At 45.0% G+C, this 14,241-nt stretch overlaps 10 non-coding genes across 10 annotated transcripts; 4 read left to right on the top strand and 6 right to left on the bottom strand.

Annotated features, from left to right (window-relative positions):
* The first annotated feature begins 400 nt into the window (after nt 1–400).
* On the top strand, nt 401–472 carry trnad-guc (transfer RNA aspartic acid (anticodon GUC)). Its single transcript has one exon. It is a non-coding gene; the product is annotated as a tRNA-Asp (tRNA).
* Nucleotides 473–575: 103 nt separating this feature from the next.
* Nucleotides 576–647, bottom strand: trnag-ucc (transfer RNA glycine (anticodon UCC)). The gene has a single exon. It is a non-coding gene; the product is annotated as a tRNA-Gly (tRNA).
* Nucleotides 648–2,158: 1,511 nt separating this feature from the next.
* LOC127158917 (U5 spliceosomal RNA) lies at nt 2,159–2,275 on the bottom strand. The gene has a single exon (XR_007826312.1). It is a non-coding gene; the product is annotated as a U5 spliceosomal RNA (small nuclear RNA).
* Nucleotides 2,276–2,857: 582 nt separating this feature from the next.
* trnag-ucc (transfer RNA glycine (anticodon UCC)) lies at nt 2,858–2,932 on the bottom strand. The gene has a single exon. It is a non-coding gene; the product is annotated as a tRNA-Gly (tRNA).
* A 1,901-nt stretch (nt 2,933–4,833) lies between these two features.
* On the bottom strand, nt 4,834–4,905 carry trnag-ucc (transfer RNA glycine (anticodon UCC)). The gene has a single exon. It is a non-coding gene; the product is annotated as a tRNA-Gly (tRNA).
* A 3,065-nt stretch (nt 4,906–7,970) lies between these two features.
* LOC127158916 (U5 spliceosomal RNA) lies at nt 7,971–8,086 on the bottom strand. The gene has a single exon (XR_007826311.1). It is a non-coding gene; the product is annotated as a U5 spliceosomal RNA (small nuclear RNA).
* A 400-nt stretch (nt 8,087–8,486) lies between these two features.
* Nucleotides 8,487–8,558, top strand: trnad-guc (transfer RNA aspartic acid (anticodon GUC)). The gene has a single exon. It is a non-coding gene; the product is annotated as a tRNA-Asp (tRNA).
* A 90-nt stretch (nt 8,559–8,648) lies between these two features.
* On the bottom strand, nt 8,649–8,720 carry trnag-ucc (transfer RNA glycine (anticodon UCC)). The gene has a single exon. It is a non-coding gene; the product is annotated as a tRNA-Gly (tRNA).
* An 803-nt stretch (nt 8,721–9,523) lies between these two features.
* LOC127158915 (U5 spliceosomal RNA) lies at nt 9,524–9,639 on the top strand. The gene has a single exon (XR_007826310.1). It is a non-coding gene; the product is annotated as a U5 spliceosomal RNA (small nuclear RNA).
* Nucleotides 9,640–10,825: 1,186 nt separating this feature from the next.
* On the top strand, nt 10,826–10,897 carry trnag-ucc (transfer RNA glycine (anticodon UCC)). The gene has a single exon. It is a non-coding gene; the product is annotated as a tRNA-Gly (tRNA).
* Nucleotides 10,898–14,241: the final 3,344 nt, after the last annotated feature.

The raw sequence follows: 14,241 nt of genomic DNA, 5'->3' as shown, positions 1-14,241 counted from the left end.
TGTCCCCACTGCCTTGGGCCTGTGCGCTCCCCGTGGTAAACCGCTATGCTCACCAAGGGTGACCTAGGGTGCCGACACCCGATTTTCGTGGCGCCCCTCGCTCCAAACGGGAGGAGTAAAAGTTACAAAAGTCCCTTCCATCGCCCAAGTAATCACAAGCCCAATCAAGGCAGTGGCATCTCTTTTTTCATGCCCCCGTCTGAGAAGTGAAAGCAAAACCGAACAAACAATAATAAAATGAAGGAGTCCAAACCATGACCCCCTGTGATGTGTAGCATCCCAAATGTTGAGAGACTTCAGCTCATGACGGGTCGACCTTGCATTTTATGCGGTAGGGGCTATTCGTTTCGCAATGTCGGTAATGTCACGTCGGCTCGGGGAGAGAGCCAGCGTGCACGACTCCTCGTTAGTATAGTGGACAGTATCTCCGCCTGTCACGCGGAAGACCGGGGTTCGATTCCCCGACGGGGAGACCTGGCTCTTTGCTGCCGCCGAACGGCTCGTCCAAAAGTTTTTGGTGCAGCCAGAGGTCGCAGAAGGAGCTCCGCTTCGACCTCGGCCGGAGCCAAAGGAAATGCGTTGGCCGGGAATCGAACCCGGGTCAACTGCTTGGAAGGCAGCTATGCTCACCACTATACCACCAACGCAGGCGGCGGACGCCGGCTTTGGCGGTCAGAAAAGAACGCTCGAAGCGCACGAGTCACCCATAGGGGCCAAAGGGGCCTACATCGAACACTTCACTTATAGATAACTAAAGACCGATCTGTCTCCTTCCGTTCATAGCAAAAGCACTCGAACGAGTCGTTTTTAACCAGGCACCCAGCACAAAAAAGGGGCGAAGTTCACCGGCGGCCAACTCAACAACACAGAACAGTCTCACTTGGAAATCTTTAGTCGAAAGATTTAAAACCACTGTGTCACAAGTCAGTTTTCACCACCTAGGGTGCAGAACACCCGATTTTCATTCACTAATCACAAGCCCAATCAAGGCAGTCTCACTGTGATGTGTAGCATCCCAAATGTTGAGAGACTTATAGATAACTAAAGACCGATCTGTCTCCTTCCGTTCATAGCAAAAGCACTCGAACGAGTCGTTTTTAACCAGGTATCACTATTTCTCTCACAGAACAGTTCATTGGATGCTAACCAGTCAGGTTTCAGGAGTGGCCACTCAACTGAAACTGCACTACTGTCAGTCACCACCACCACCTACAGCTCAACCTGGCAAAGCTGAGCTCCTTGTTTTCCCTGCCGCCCTGCCGCTCCGACTCTACAGCATGACTTCACCATCCATTTAGCTTCATCAACAATTACCCCATCAAGATCTGCCAGAAATCTTGGTATGATCTTTGATGACCAGCTGACTTTCAAAGACCGTATAGCTAAAACCGCTCGATCTTGCAGGTCTGCATTACACAACATCAGAAAGATCAGGCCCTTTCTAACAGAGCAGGCCACACAACTTCTTGTCCAGGCCCTGGTCATCTCTAGGCTGGACTACTGCAATGCTCTCCTAGCCGGTCTTCCTTCACGCACAATCAAACCTCTACAAATGATTCAGAATGCAGCAGCACGACTGGTCTTCAACGAGCCCAAAAGGGCCCATGTCACACCTCTCTTTATCACCCTGCACTGGCTCCCGGTTGCGGCTCGCATCAAATTCAAGTCACTGATGCTTGCTTATAGAACAGCCACAGGCTCAGCGCCCGCCTTTCTCCACGCACTGCTACCAATCTACCCCTCCAGAACTCCAGATCCGCCAGAGATCCGCCAGTACCAGCGACGCATCATTGTACCATCACAAAGAGGCACAAAATCACTTTCCAGAACATTCTCTTGGCCCCGGTTCTGGCTGGTGGAATGATCTTCCCACCGCTATCCGGAATGCCAACTCCCTAACAACTTTCAAGCGACTGCTGAAAACTCATCTCTTTCGAAACTATTTGAACAAACAAACAAAAAACAAACAAACAAACATTCTTTATTCTACTCTTTTCCCTTTCTAGCTTGTACTTATCTGAACAATGCCTGTCTTATGGTACTATGAGCACTTCCTAAGTCGCTTTGGATAAAAGCTTCTGCTAAACGAACAAACGTGTAAAAAACGTAATGTAAACGGCTGCAAGCCAAATTTACTCTGCTCTTGACACCCCAGTGTAGCTCTGCTGTGAGCAGAGCCCCCAAAAATACAAGTCACTCGCAAAGGTTCCCCTCCACGGAAATCTTTAGTAAAAGGCGAAAGAGATTTATGCGTGATGAAGAGAAACTCGAGCTGTGTCCCCACTGCCTTGGGCCTGTGCGCTCCCCGTGGTAAACCGCTATGCTCACCAAGGGTGACCTAGGGTGCCGACACCCGATTTTCGTGGCGCCCCTCGCTCCAAACGGGAGGAGTAAAAGTTACAAAAGTCCCTTCCATCGCCCAAGTAATCACAAGCCCAATCAAGGCAGTGGCATCTCTTTTTCATGCCCCCCCGTCTGAGAAGTGAAAGCAAAACCGAACAAACAATAATAAAATGAAGGAGTCCAAACCATGACCCCCTGTGATGTGTAGCATCCCAAATGTTGAGAGACTTCAGCTCATGACGGGTCGACCTTGCATTTTATGCGGTAGGGGCTATTCGTTTCGCAATGTCGGTAATGTCACGTCGGCTCGGGGAGAGAGCCAGCGTGCACGACTCCTCGTTAGTATAGTGGACAGTATCTCCGCCTGTCACGCGGAAGACCGGGGTTCGATTCCCCGGGGAGACCTGGCTCTTTGCTGCCGCCGAACGACGGCGGCCAAAAGTCCAAAAGTTTTTGGTGCAGCCAGAGGTCGCAGAAGGAGCTCCGCTTCGACCTCGGCCGGAGCCAAAGGAAATGCGTTGGCCGGGAATCGAACCCGGGTCAACTGCTTGGAAGGCAGCACCACTCACCACCACTATACCACCAACGCAGGCGGCGGACGCCGGCTTTGGCGGTCAGAAAAGAACGCTCGAAGCGCACGAGTCACCCATAGGGGCCAAAGGGGCCTACATCGATACACTTAAACTTATAGATAACTAAAGACCGATCTGTCTCCTTCCGTTCATAGCAAAAGCACTCGAACGAGTCGTTTTTAACCAGGTATCACTATTTCTCTCACAGAACAGTTCATTGGATGCTAACCAGTCAGGTTTCAGGAGTGGCCACTCAACTGAAACTGCACTACTGTCAGTCACCACCACCACCTACAGCTCAACCTGGCAAAGACTGAGCTCCTTGTTTTCCCTGCCGCTCCGACTCTACAGCATGACTTCACCATCCATTTAGCTTCATCAACAATTACCCCATCAAGATCTGCCAGAAATCTTGGTATGATCTTTGATGACCAGCTGACTTTCAAAGACCGTATAGCTAAAACCGCTCGATCTTGCAGGTCTGCATTACACAACATCAGAAAGATCAGGCCCTTTCTAACAGAGCAGGCCACACAACTTCTTGTCCAGGCCCTGGTCATCTCTAGGCTGGACTACTGCAATGCTCTAGCCTAGCCGGTCTTCCTTCACGCACAATCAAACCTCTACAAATGATTCAGAATGCAGCAGCACGACTGGTCTTCAACGAGCCCAAAAGGGCCCATGTCACACCTCTCTTTATCACCCTGCACTGGCTCCCGGTTGCGGCTCGCATCAAATTCAAGTCACTGATGCTTGCTTATAGAACAGCCACAGGCTCAGCGCCCGCCTTTCTCCACGCACTGCTACCAATCTACACTCCCTCCAGAACTCTGAGATCCGCCAGTGAGCGACGCCTCATTGTACCATCACAAAGAGGCACAAAATCACTTTCCAGAACTGGTGGAATGATCTTCTCTCCGGAATGCCCCTAACGGTTCTGGCTGGCTGGAATGATCTTCCCACCGCTATCCGGAATGCCAACAAACTAACAACAAACTGCTGAAAACTGAAAAGCTTCTCTTTCAAAAACTATTTGACTTAAACAAAAAACAAACAAACAAACAAGCTTTATTCTACTCTTTTCCCTTTCTAGCTTGTACTTATCTGAACAATGCCTGTCTTATGGTACTATGAGCACTTCCTAAGTCGCTTTGGATAAAAGCTTCTGCTAAACGAACAAACGTAAAAAACGTAATGCGGCTGCAAAGCCAAATTTACTCTGCTCTTGACACCCCAGTCTGCTCTGAGCAGAGAGCAGAGCCCAAAAAATACAAGTCACTCGCAAAGGTTCCCCTCCACGGAAATCTTTAGGCGAAAGAAGATTCGATGAAGAGAAACTCGAGCTGTGTCCCCACTGCCTTGGGCCTGTGCGCTCCCCGTGGTAAACCGCTATGCTCACCAAGGGTGACCTAGGGTGCCGACACCCGATTTTCGTGGCGCCCCTCGCTCCAAACGGGAGGAGTAAAAGTTACAAAAGTCCCTTCCATCGCCCAAGTAATCACAAGCCCAATCAAGGCAGTGGCATCTCTTTTTTCATGCCCCCGTCTGAGAAGTGAAAGCAAAACCGAACAAACAATAATAAAATGAAGGAGTCCAAACCATGACCCCCTGTGATGTGTAGCATCCCAAATGTTGAGAGACTTCAGCTCATGACGACCTTGCATTGCATTTTATAGGGGGGCTTCGTTTTTCGCAATGTCGGTAATGTCACGTCGGCTCGGGAGAGAGCCAGCGTGCACGACTCCTCGTTAGTATAGTGGAGTATCTATCTCCGCCTGTCACGCGGAAGACCGGGGTTCGATTCCCGACGGGGAGACCTGGCTCTTTGCTGCCGCCGAACGGCTCGTCCAAAAGTTTTTGGTGCAGCCAGAGGTCGCAGAAGGAGCTCCGCTTCGACCTCGGCCGGAGCCAAAGGAAATGCGTTGGCCGGGAATCGAACCCGGGTCAACTGCTTGGAAGGCAGCTATGCTCACCACTATACCACCACCGCGCAGGCGGCGGACTTTGGCTTTGGCGGTCAAAAAGAACGCTCGAAGCGCACGAGTCACCCATAGGGGCCAAAGGGGCCTACATCGAACACTTCACTTATAGATAACTAAAGACCGATCTGTCTCCTTCCGTTCATAGCAAAAGCACTCGAACGAGTCGTTTTTAACCAGGTATCACTATTTCTCTCACAGAACAGTTCATTGGATGCTAACCAGTCAGGTTTCAGGAGTGGCCACTCAACTGAACTGAAACTGCACCACTGTCAGTCACCACCACCACCTACAGCTCAACCTGGCAAAGACTGAGCTCCTTGTTTTCCCTGCCGCTCCGAGCTCTACAGCATGACTTCACCATCCATTTAGCTTCATCAACAATTACCCCATCAAGATCTGCCAGAAATCTTGGTATGATCTTTGATGACCAGCTGACTTTCAAAGACCGTATAGCTAAAACCGCTCGATCTTGCAGGTCTGCATTACACAACATCAGAAAGATCAGGCCCTTTCTAACAGAGCAGGCCACACAACTTCTTGTCCAGGCCCTGGTCATCTCTAGGCTGGACTACTGCAATGCTCTCTCTAGCCGGTCTTCCTTCACGCACAATCAAACCTCTACAAATGATTCAGAATGCAGCAGCACGACTGGTCTTCAACGAGCCCAAAAGGGCCCATGTCACACCTCTCTTTATCACCCTGCACTGGCTCCCGGTTGCGGCTCGCATCAAATTCAAGTCACTGATGCTTGCTTATAGAACAGCCACAAGCTCAGCGCCCGCCTTGCTCCACGCACTGCTACCAATCTACACTCCCTCCAGAACTCTGAGCGCCCGCCTCATTGTACCATCACAAAGAGGCACAAAATCACTTTCCAGAACATTCTACCCCGGTTCTGGCTGGTGGAATGATCTTCCCACCGCTATCCGGAATGCCAACTCCCTAACAACTTTCAAGCGACTGCTGCTGAAAACTCTCCGAAACTATTTGAAAAAAAAAAAAAAACAACAAAAACAATTCATTGTACCATCACAAAGAGGCTTTCAAAATCACTTTCTGAACAATGCCTGTCTTATGGTACCCGCACTTCCTGGCTGGTGGAATGATCTTCGAACAAACGTAAAACCGCTATCCGGAATGCCAAAACTCTGCTCTTAACACCCCAGTGTAGCTTCAAGCGACTGCTGAAAACTCATCTCTTTCGAAACTATTTAAAAAAAAAAAAACAAACAAACAAGCTTTATTCTACTCTTTGTACTTATCTGAACAATGCCCTTTCTAGCTTGTACTTATCTGAACAATGCCAAGGGTCTTATGGTACTATGAGCCCTTCCTCCAAACGCTTTGAGTAAAAGTCCCTTCCATCGCCCAAGTAATAAACAAGCCCAATCAAGGCAGTGGCATCTCTTTTTCATGCCCCCGTCTGAGAAGTGAAAGCAAAACCGAACAAACAATAATAAAATGAAGGAGTCCAAACCATGACCCCCTGTGATGTGTAGCATCCCAAATGTTGAGAGACTTCAGCTCATGACGGGTCGACCTTGCATTTTATGCGGTAGGGGCTATTCGTTTCGCAATGTCGGTAATGTCACGTCGGCTCGGGTAAGAGAGCCAGCGTGCACGACTCGTCGTTAGTAAAGTGGACAGTGTCCCGCCTGTCACGCGGAAGACCGGGGTTCGATTCCCGACGGGGAGACCTGGCTCTTTGCTGCCGCCGAACGGCTCGTCCAAAAGTTTTTGGTGCAGCCAGAGGTCGCAGAAGGAGCTCCGCTCGCTCAAACCTCGGAGTAAAAGCCAAAGGAAATGCGTTGGCCGGGGAATCGGGTCCGGGTCAACTCAAGGCAGTGCTCTCTCACTATACCACCAACGCAGGCGGCGGACGCCGGCTTTGGCGGTCAGAAAAGAACGCTCGAAGCGCACGAGTCACCCATAGGGGCCAAAGGGGCCTACATCGAACACTTCACTTATAGATAACTAAAGACCGATCTGTCTCCTTCCGTTCATAGCAAAAGCACTCGAACGAGTCGTTTTTAACCAGGTATCACTATTTCTCTCACAGAACAGTTCATTGGATGCTAACCAGTCAGGTTTCAGGAGTGGCCACTCAACTGAAACTGCACTACTGTCAGTCACCACCACCACCTACAGCTCAACCTGGCAAAGACTGAGCTCCTTGTTTTCCCTGCCGCTCCGACTCTACAGCATGACTTCACCATCCATTTAGCTTCATCAACAATTACCCCATCAAGATCTGCCAGAAATCTTGGTATGATCTTTGATGACCAGCTGACTTTCAAAGACCGTATAGCTAAAACCGCTCGATCTTGCAGGTCTGCATTACACAACATCAGAAAGATCAGGCCCTTTCTAACAGAGCAGGCCACACAACTTCTTGTCCAGGCCCTGGTCATCTCTAGGCTGGACTACTGCAATGCTCTCCTAGCCGGTCTTCCTTCACGCACAATCAAACCTCTACAAATGATTCAGAATGCAGCAGCACGACTGGTCTTCAACGAGCCCAAAAGGGCCCATGTCACACCTCTCTTTATCACCCTGCACTGGCTCCCGGTTGCGGCTCGCATCAAATTCAAGTCACTGATGCTTGCTTATAGAACAGCCACAGGCTCAGCGCCCGCCTTTCTCCACGCACTGCTACCAATCTACACTCCCTCCAGAACTCTGAGATCCGCCAGTGAGCGACGCCTCATTGTACCATCACAAAGAGGCACAAAATCACTTTCCAGAACATTCTCTTACCCCGGTTCTGGCTGGTGGAATGATCTTCCCACCGCTATCCGGAATGCCAACTCCCTAACAACTTTCAAGCGACTGCTGAAAACTCATCTCTTTCGAAACTATTTGACTTAAAAAAAACAAACAAACAAACAAACAAACAAGCTTTATTCTACTCTTTTCCCTTTCTAGCTTGTACTTATCTGAACAATGCCTGTCTTATGGTACTATGAGCACTTCCTAAGTCGCTTTGGATAAAAGCTTCTGCTAAACGAACAAACGTAAAACGTAATGTAAACGGCTGCAAGCCAAATTTACTCTGCTCTTGACACCCCAGTGTAGCTCTGCTGTGAGCAGAGCCCCCAAAAATACAAGTCACTCGCAAAGGTTCCCCTCCACGGAAATCTTTAGTAAAAGGCGAAAGATTTATGCGTCGATGAAGAGAAACTCGAGCTGTGTCCCCACTGCCTTGGGCCTGTGCGCTCCCCGTGGTAAACCGCTATGCTCACCAAGGGTGACCTAGGGTGCCGACACCCGATTTTCGTGGCGCCCCTCGCTCCAAACGGGAGGAGTAAAAGTTACAAAAGTCCCTTCCATCGCCCAAGTAATCACAAGCCCAATCAAGGCAGTGGCATCTCTTTTTTCATGCCCCCGTCTGAGAAGTGAAAGCAAAACCGAACAAACAATAATAAAATGAAGGAGTCCAAACCATGACCCCCTGTGATGTGTAGCATCCCAAATGTTGAGAGACTTCAGCTCATGACGGGTCGACCTTGCATTTTATGCGGTAGGGGCTATTCGTTTCGCAATGTCGGTAATGTCACGTCGGCTCGGGGAGAGAGCCAGCGTGCACGACTCCTCGTTAGTATAGTGGACAGTATCTCCGCCTGTCACGCGGAAGACCGGGGTTCGATTCCCCGACGGGGAGACCTGGCTCTTTAAACGGCTCAAAAGTTTTTGGTGCAGCCAGAGGTCGCAGAAGGAGCTCCGCTTCGACCTCGGCCGGAGCCAAAGGAAATGCGTTGGCCGGGAATCGAACCCGGGTCAACTGCTTGGAAGGCAGCTATGCTCACCACTATACCACCAACGCAGGCGGCGGACGCCGGCTTTGGCGGTCAGAAAAGAACGCTCGAAGCGCACGAGTCACCCATAGGGGCCAAAGGGGCCTACATCGAACACTTCACTTATAGATAACTAAAGACGATCTGTCTCCTTCCGTTCCGTTCATAGCAAAAGCACTCGAACGAGTCGTTTTTAACCAGGTATCACTATTTCTCTCACAGAACAGTTCATTGGATGCTAACCAGTCAGGTTTCAGGAGTGGCCACTCAACTGAAACTGCACTACTGTCAGTCACCACCACCACCTACAGCTCAACCTGGCAAAGACTGAGCTCCTTGTTTTCCCTGCCGCTCCGACTCTACAGCATGACTTCACCATCCATTTAGCTTCATCAACAATTACCCCATCAAGATCTGCCAGAAATCTTGGTATGATCTTTGATGACCAGCTGACTTTCAAAGACCGTATAGCTAAAACCGCTCGATCTTGCAGGTCTGCATTACACAACATCAGAAAGATCAGGCCCTTTCTAACAGAGCAGGCCACACAACTTCTTGTCCAGGCCCTGGTCATCTCTAGGCTGGACTACTGCAATGCTCTCCTAGCCGGTCTTCCTTCACGCACAATCAAACCTCTACAAATGATTCAGAATGCAGCAGCACGACTGGTCTTCAACGAGCCCAAAAGGGCCCATGTCACACCTCTCTTTATCACCCTGCACTGGCTCCCGGTTGCGGCTCGCATCAAATTCAAGTCACTGATGCTTAGGTCACCCTTGGTGAGCATAGCGGTTTACCACGGGGAGCGCACAGGCCCAAGGCAGTGGGGACACAGCTCGAGTTTCTCTTCATCAACGCATAAATCTTTCGCCTTTTACTAAAGATTTCCGTGGAGGGGAACCTTTGCGAGTGACTTGTATTTTTGGGGGCTCTGCTCACAGCAGAGCTACACTGGGGTGTCAAGAGCAGAGTAAATTTGGCTTGCAGCCGTTTACATTACGTTTTACGTTTGTTCGTTTAGCAGAAGCTTTTATCCAAAGCGACTTAGGAAGTGCTCATAGTACCATAAGACAGGCATTGTTCAGATAAGTACAAGCTAGAAAGGGAAAAGAGTAGAATAAAGCTTGTTTGTTTGTTTTTTTTAAGTCAAATAGTTTCGAAAGAGATGAGTTTTCAGCAGTCGCTTGAAAGTTGTTAGGGAGTTGGCATTCCGGATAGCGGTGGGAAGATCATTCCGCCAGCCAGAACCGGGGTAAGAGAATGTTCTGGAAAGTGATTTTGTGCCTCTTTGTGATGGTACAATGCGTCGCTCACTGGCGGATCTCAGAGTTCTGGAGGGAGTGTAGATTGGTAGCAGTGCGTGGAGAAAGGCGGGCGCTGAGCCTGTGGCTGTTCTATAAGCAAGCATCAGTGACTTGAATTTGATGCGAGCCGCAACCGGGAGCCAGTGCAGGGTGATAAAGAGAGGTGTGACATGGGCCCTTTTGGGCTCGTTGAAGACCAGTCGTGCTGCTGCATTCTGAATCATTTGTAGAGGTTTGATTGTGCGTGAAGGAAGACCGGCTAGGAGAGCATTGCAGTAGTCCAGCCTAGAGATGACCAGGGCCTGGACAAGAAGTTGTGTGGCCTGCTCTGTTAGAAAGGGCCTGATCTTTCTGATGTTGTGTAATGCAGACCTGCAAGATCGAGCGGTTTTAGCTATACGGTCTTTGAAAGTCAGCTGGTCATCAAAGATCATACCAAGATTTCTGGCAGATCTTGATGGGGTAATTGTTGATGAAGCTAAATGGATGGTGAAGTCATGCTGTAGAGTCGGAGCGGCAGGGAAAACAAGGAGCTCAGTCTTTGCCAGGTTGAGCTGTAGGTGGTGGTGGTGACTGACAGTAGTGCAGTTTCAGTTGAGTGGCCACTCCTGAAACCTGACTGGTTAGCATCCAATGAACTGTTCTGTGAGAGAAATAGTGATACCTGGTTAAAAACGACTCGTTCGAGTGCTTTTGCTATGAACGGAAGGAGACAGATCGGTCTTTAGTTATCTATAAGTGAAGTGTTCGATGTAGGCCCCTTTGGCCCCTATGGGTGACTCGTGCGCAAAGCGTTCTTTTCTGACCGCCAAAGCCGGCGTCCGCCGCCTGCGTTGGTGGTATAGTGGTGAGCATAGCTGCCTTCCAAGCAGTTGACCCGGGTTCGATTCCCGGCCAACGCATTTTTTGGCTCGGCCGAGGTCGAACGGAGCTCCTTCTGCGACCTCTGGCTGCAGTAAAAATGCTTTGGAGCACTTTTTCGGCGGGTTAGCAAATATTTATCTAAAACATAATTCTGACAATAAATGCATATTACAATCGGCACACTGAATAATTTTGCTAAACGGCCCTAAACCGTTTCCCATTCATTTTCAATGGTAGTGCTAAAACACTACGGATGCAATATACTCTCGGCCACTAACGCCCTTTTGGCGCACTTCCGTGTTTCGCCACCCCGGGAAATTTGAAGTCGCCATCTTCATCCCATAGTTCTCGAGAATGAAAACACACAGCGGAGATCTGACTCGTTTGTTTAATTCAACGCCTTCTCAGCGCATCGATCAAAGGTAAGATACTTTATGTGACATCAGTTTACGTTTTGTTACCGTTAATGCTGAAATTGCAATAGTAAACTTGTTCGTTTCCAAATTTACCCTGTCGGGGTTTGTTTACTATAGTTCATCGTAGGTTAATTTGTTTACTAACTTATAAAATAACTGAATGAACTTAGCTGTAGTTACGTTTATGTGTATTGTCTGTCATCATTAACACGTCATCTGTTGATTAGAAGCTAAATTATGAATGGGTGTGACAATTATTTTCATTTTTGTAATAAGATTTCATGCATTCCACAGTTTAAAAATGTTTTCAAACCATGGTTTTCTATAGTAACCCTAATTTAGCTATGGGTTTTTAGTACTAGAATCACAACAACATTTACCATTGTTGTTACCGTATGGACATTATATATTTATATATGTTCAGTATTAAATTGTAAATGAAAATCAATCTGCCAAAAACAGCAGGATTACTACTAAGTTAGTAAGTTTACCTTCACTGTTGTTATATATATATATATATATATATATATATATATATATAAATAAATAAATGAATGAATGTTTATATGTGTGTGTAATAGAATTATTGCTTTTTTGTAATGTTATTTTGTTGTTCTTGTAGAGACCACTATTTCTACACTGCTTGTGCCCTCATCTTTTTATGGTACCCATGCAGATCCTCAGACAGATACAGGTAAATATTTTGACACATTAACAACATCATGCACAAAATTCCTTTTTCTAGGGTTTTTCCTTTTTTTTTTTTTTTTTTTCACAAATTAATTAATGCCTTAAAATAGACTTAAATCAGAGCAGAAAGTAATCTCTTCCTCTGAATTTTGTCTTGTTTTCCAATACAAATATCAAATCATATTTCAGTCAAGATACTTTTTTTTTTATATATCAGATATATAGCAAATGTAAAAAGTATTGACAAATGTAATAAAATTAAATGAGTCCATACTTAAAACAAGAAGAAATATTTGCCAATTAGTTATCAAAACTTCGTTTTAAATTAAGGTGACTTTTGGCCAAGTGGCAGAGATTAGTTCTTCTCTTAATCATAAACTTACTGCAAACAAGACTGTATTTCATGTCATTTTGTATCTCCTGTAAATGCATCTTGATTTAAGAATCGTAAGGCATTTGCACTGGAAAAGAAGCTACAGTAAAAGATATTTCCATATTCTGGTGTTTGGGATCAGAGTGTTTCAGTGATTTTTATTTTTATTTATTTATTTATTTATTTATTTATTTTTTTTTGTAAATGAATTAAAAAAATATGAATATATTTTGGAAGTTGTATTTTTAAACTGAAGTTAATACTCTCTAGGCATTTACATTTAAGTAACATATTTGTGTTTTTCCTCATTTGTTCCTCAAATTTGTTTTACTTGGTCTCAAAAAAAGTCTTAAATTTACCTTCATAAATCCTGCAGAAACACTGTTACCTTACAAATAAAATTAAATGTTCAACTTGTTCAACAGACACCACTGCCCTCGCTGTTCTCATCTTGTGGTTCCCATGTGGAGCATTATTCAGCAACAGGTAAATTTTTGATGAACATGCAAATGTTGTTAGAAATTTTCAGAATGCAGAAAATAATTAAATCTTTTTTTCCCTCTATGTAGGAACTACATAGACTGCCATTTAAAAGGTTTTGGACAGTAAGATTTTTTTTTTTTTTTTTTTTTTAAAGAAGTTTCTTCTGCTCACCAAGCCTGCATTTATTTGATACAGCAAAAACATCAAAATATTGAAATATTTTTACTATTTAAAATAACTCCTTTCCATATGAATCTATTTTGAAATTGTATTTTGTTCCTGTGATTTCAAAGCTGCATTTTCAGCATCATTACTCCAGTCTTCAGTGTCACATGATAGAAATAATTCCAATATGCTGATTTTCTGCTTGAGAAACATTTATAATAATAATAATAATAATAATAATAATAATAGTAATTATTATTATTATTATTATTATTATAAACAGCTGAGTAGCATTTTTTTCTGTTTTCTTTGATGAAGAGAAAGTTCAAAAGAACAGTATCTAAATAGAACATTATAAATTGGGATCGGCAATTATGAAAAAAATCATAATTGTCAATTATTCCCTTGAAACTGTATTTGCCATTATTAATTAAGATTATCACAATTTTCATTTAGTAATGTTTGGAATAGCTTTATACCATTTTTTTAAGCAACTGCATTACACATTTTTATTTATATATAGTTTCTTTCAAAAAAAAAAAGTAAAAATTGAAAAATTAAGATAACCTGTAGTAAAAATACACACACACACACTCTCTCACACACACATCTTAAAGTAGAATAGTGGATTTTTTTTTTTTTTTTATTATTATTATTTTTGGTAATTGTGCGTTTTGAACAATTACATAATTGTGGCATCTGTAACTATAATCATGATTAGAAATCCAATTAATTGTGCAGCCCTAATTATAAATATGTTGATCAGCATTTTTGATAAATAAAAGTTAAATAAATAAATAAATAAATAAATATCTGGATCTTTCTATTCATCAAAGAATCCTTGAAAAAATGTACTCAACTGTTTAAAATAATAATAATAATAATAAGTCAGACATGAAGCTGAAAATTTCTTGAGCAGCAAATCAGCATATGTTATTTCTGAAGGATCATGTGACACTGAAGACTGAAGTAATGAAGCTGAAAATTCTGCTTTGATTATTCACAGGAATAAATTTCACTTTAAAATATATTCAAATAAAAAGCAGTTATTTTAAATAGTAAAGATATTTCTGAATGTTCCTGCTTTTGCTGTATTTTGGATCAAATAAATGCAGGCTTGGTGAGCAGAAGAGATTTCTTTAAAAATAATAATAATAATAATTTTAGTGTTCAAAAACTTTTGACTGGTAGTGTATACGCCACCTCTGCCAATGCTGGCCTCCCCTGCGAGCACCTGCACTGGGCCTGTGAAGAC

The sequence above is a fragment of the Labeo rohita genome, unplaced genomic scaffold (assembly GCF_022985175.1).
Source record: "Labeo rohita strain BAU-BD-2019 unplaced genomic scaffold, IGBB_LRoh.1.0 scaffold_1785, whole genome shotgun sequence".
Taxonomy (NCBI): domain Eukaryota; kingdom Metazoa; phylum Chordata; class Actinopteri; order Cypriniformes; family Cyprinidae; genus Labeo; species Labeo rohita.
This window is presented reverse-complemented; position numbering and strand designations above follow the sequence as displayed.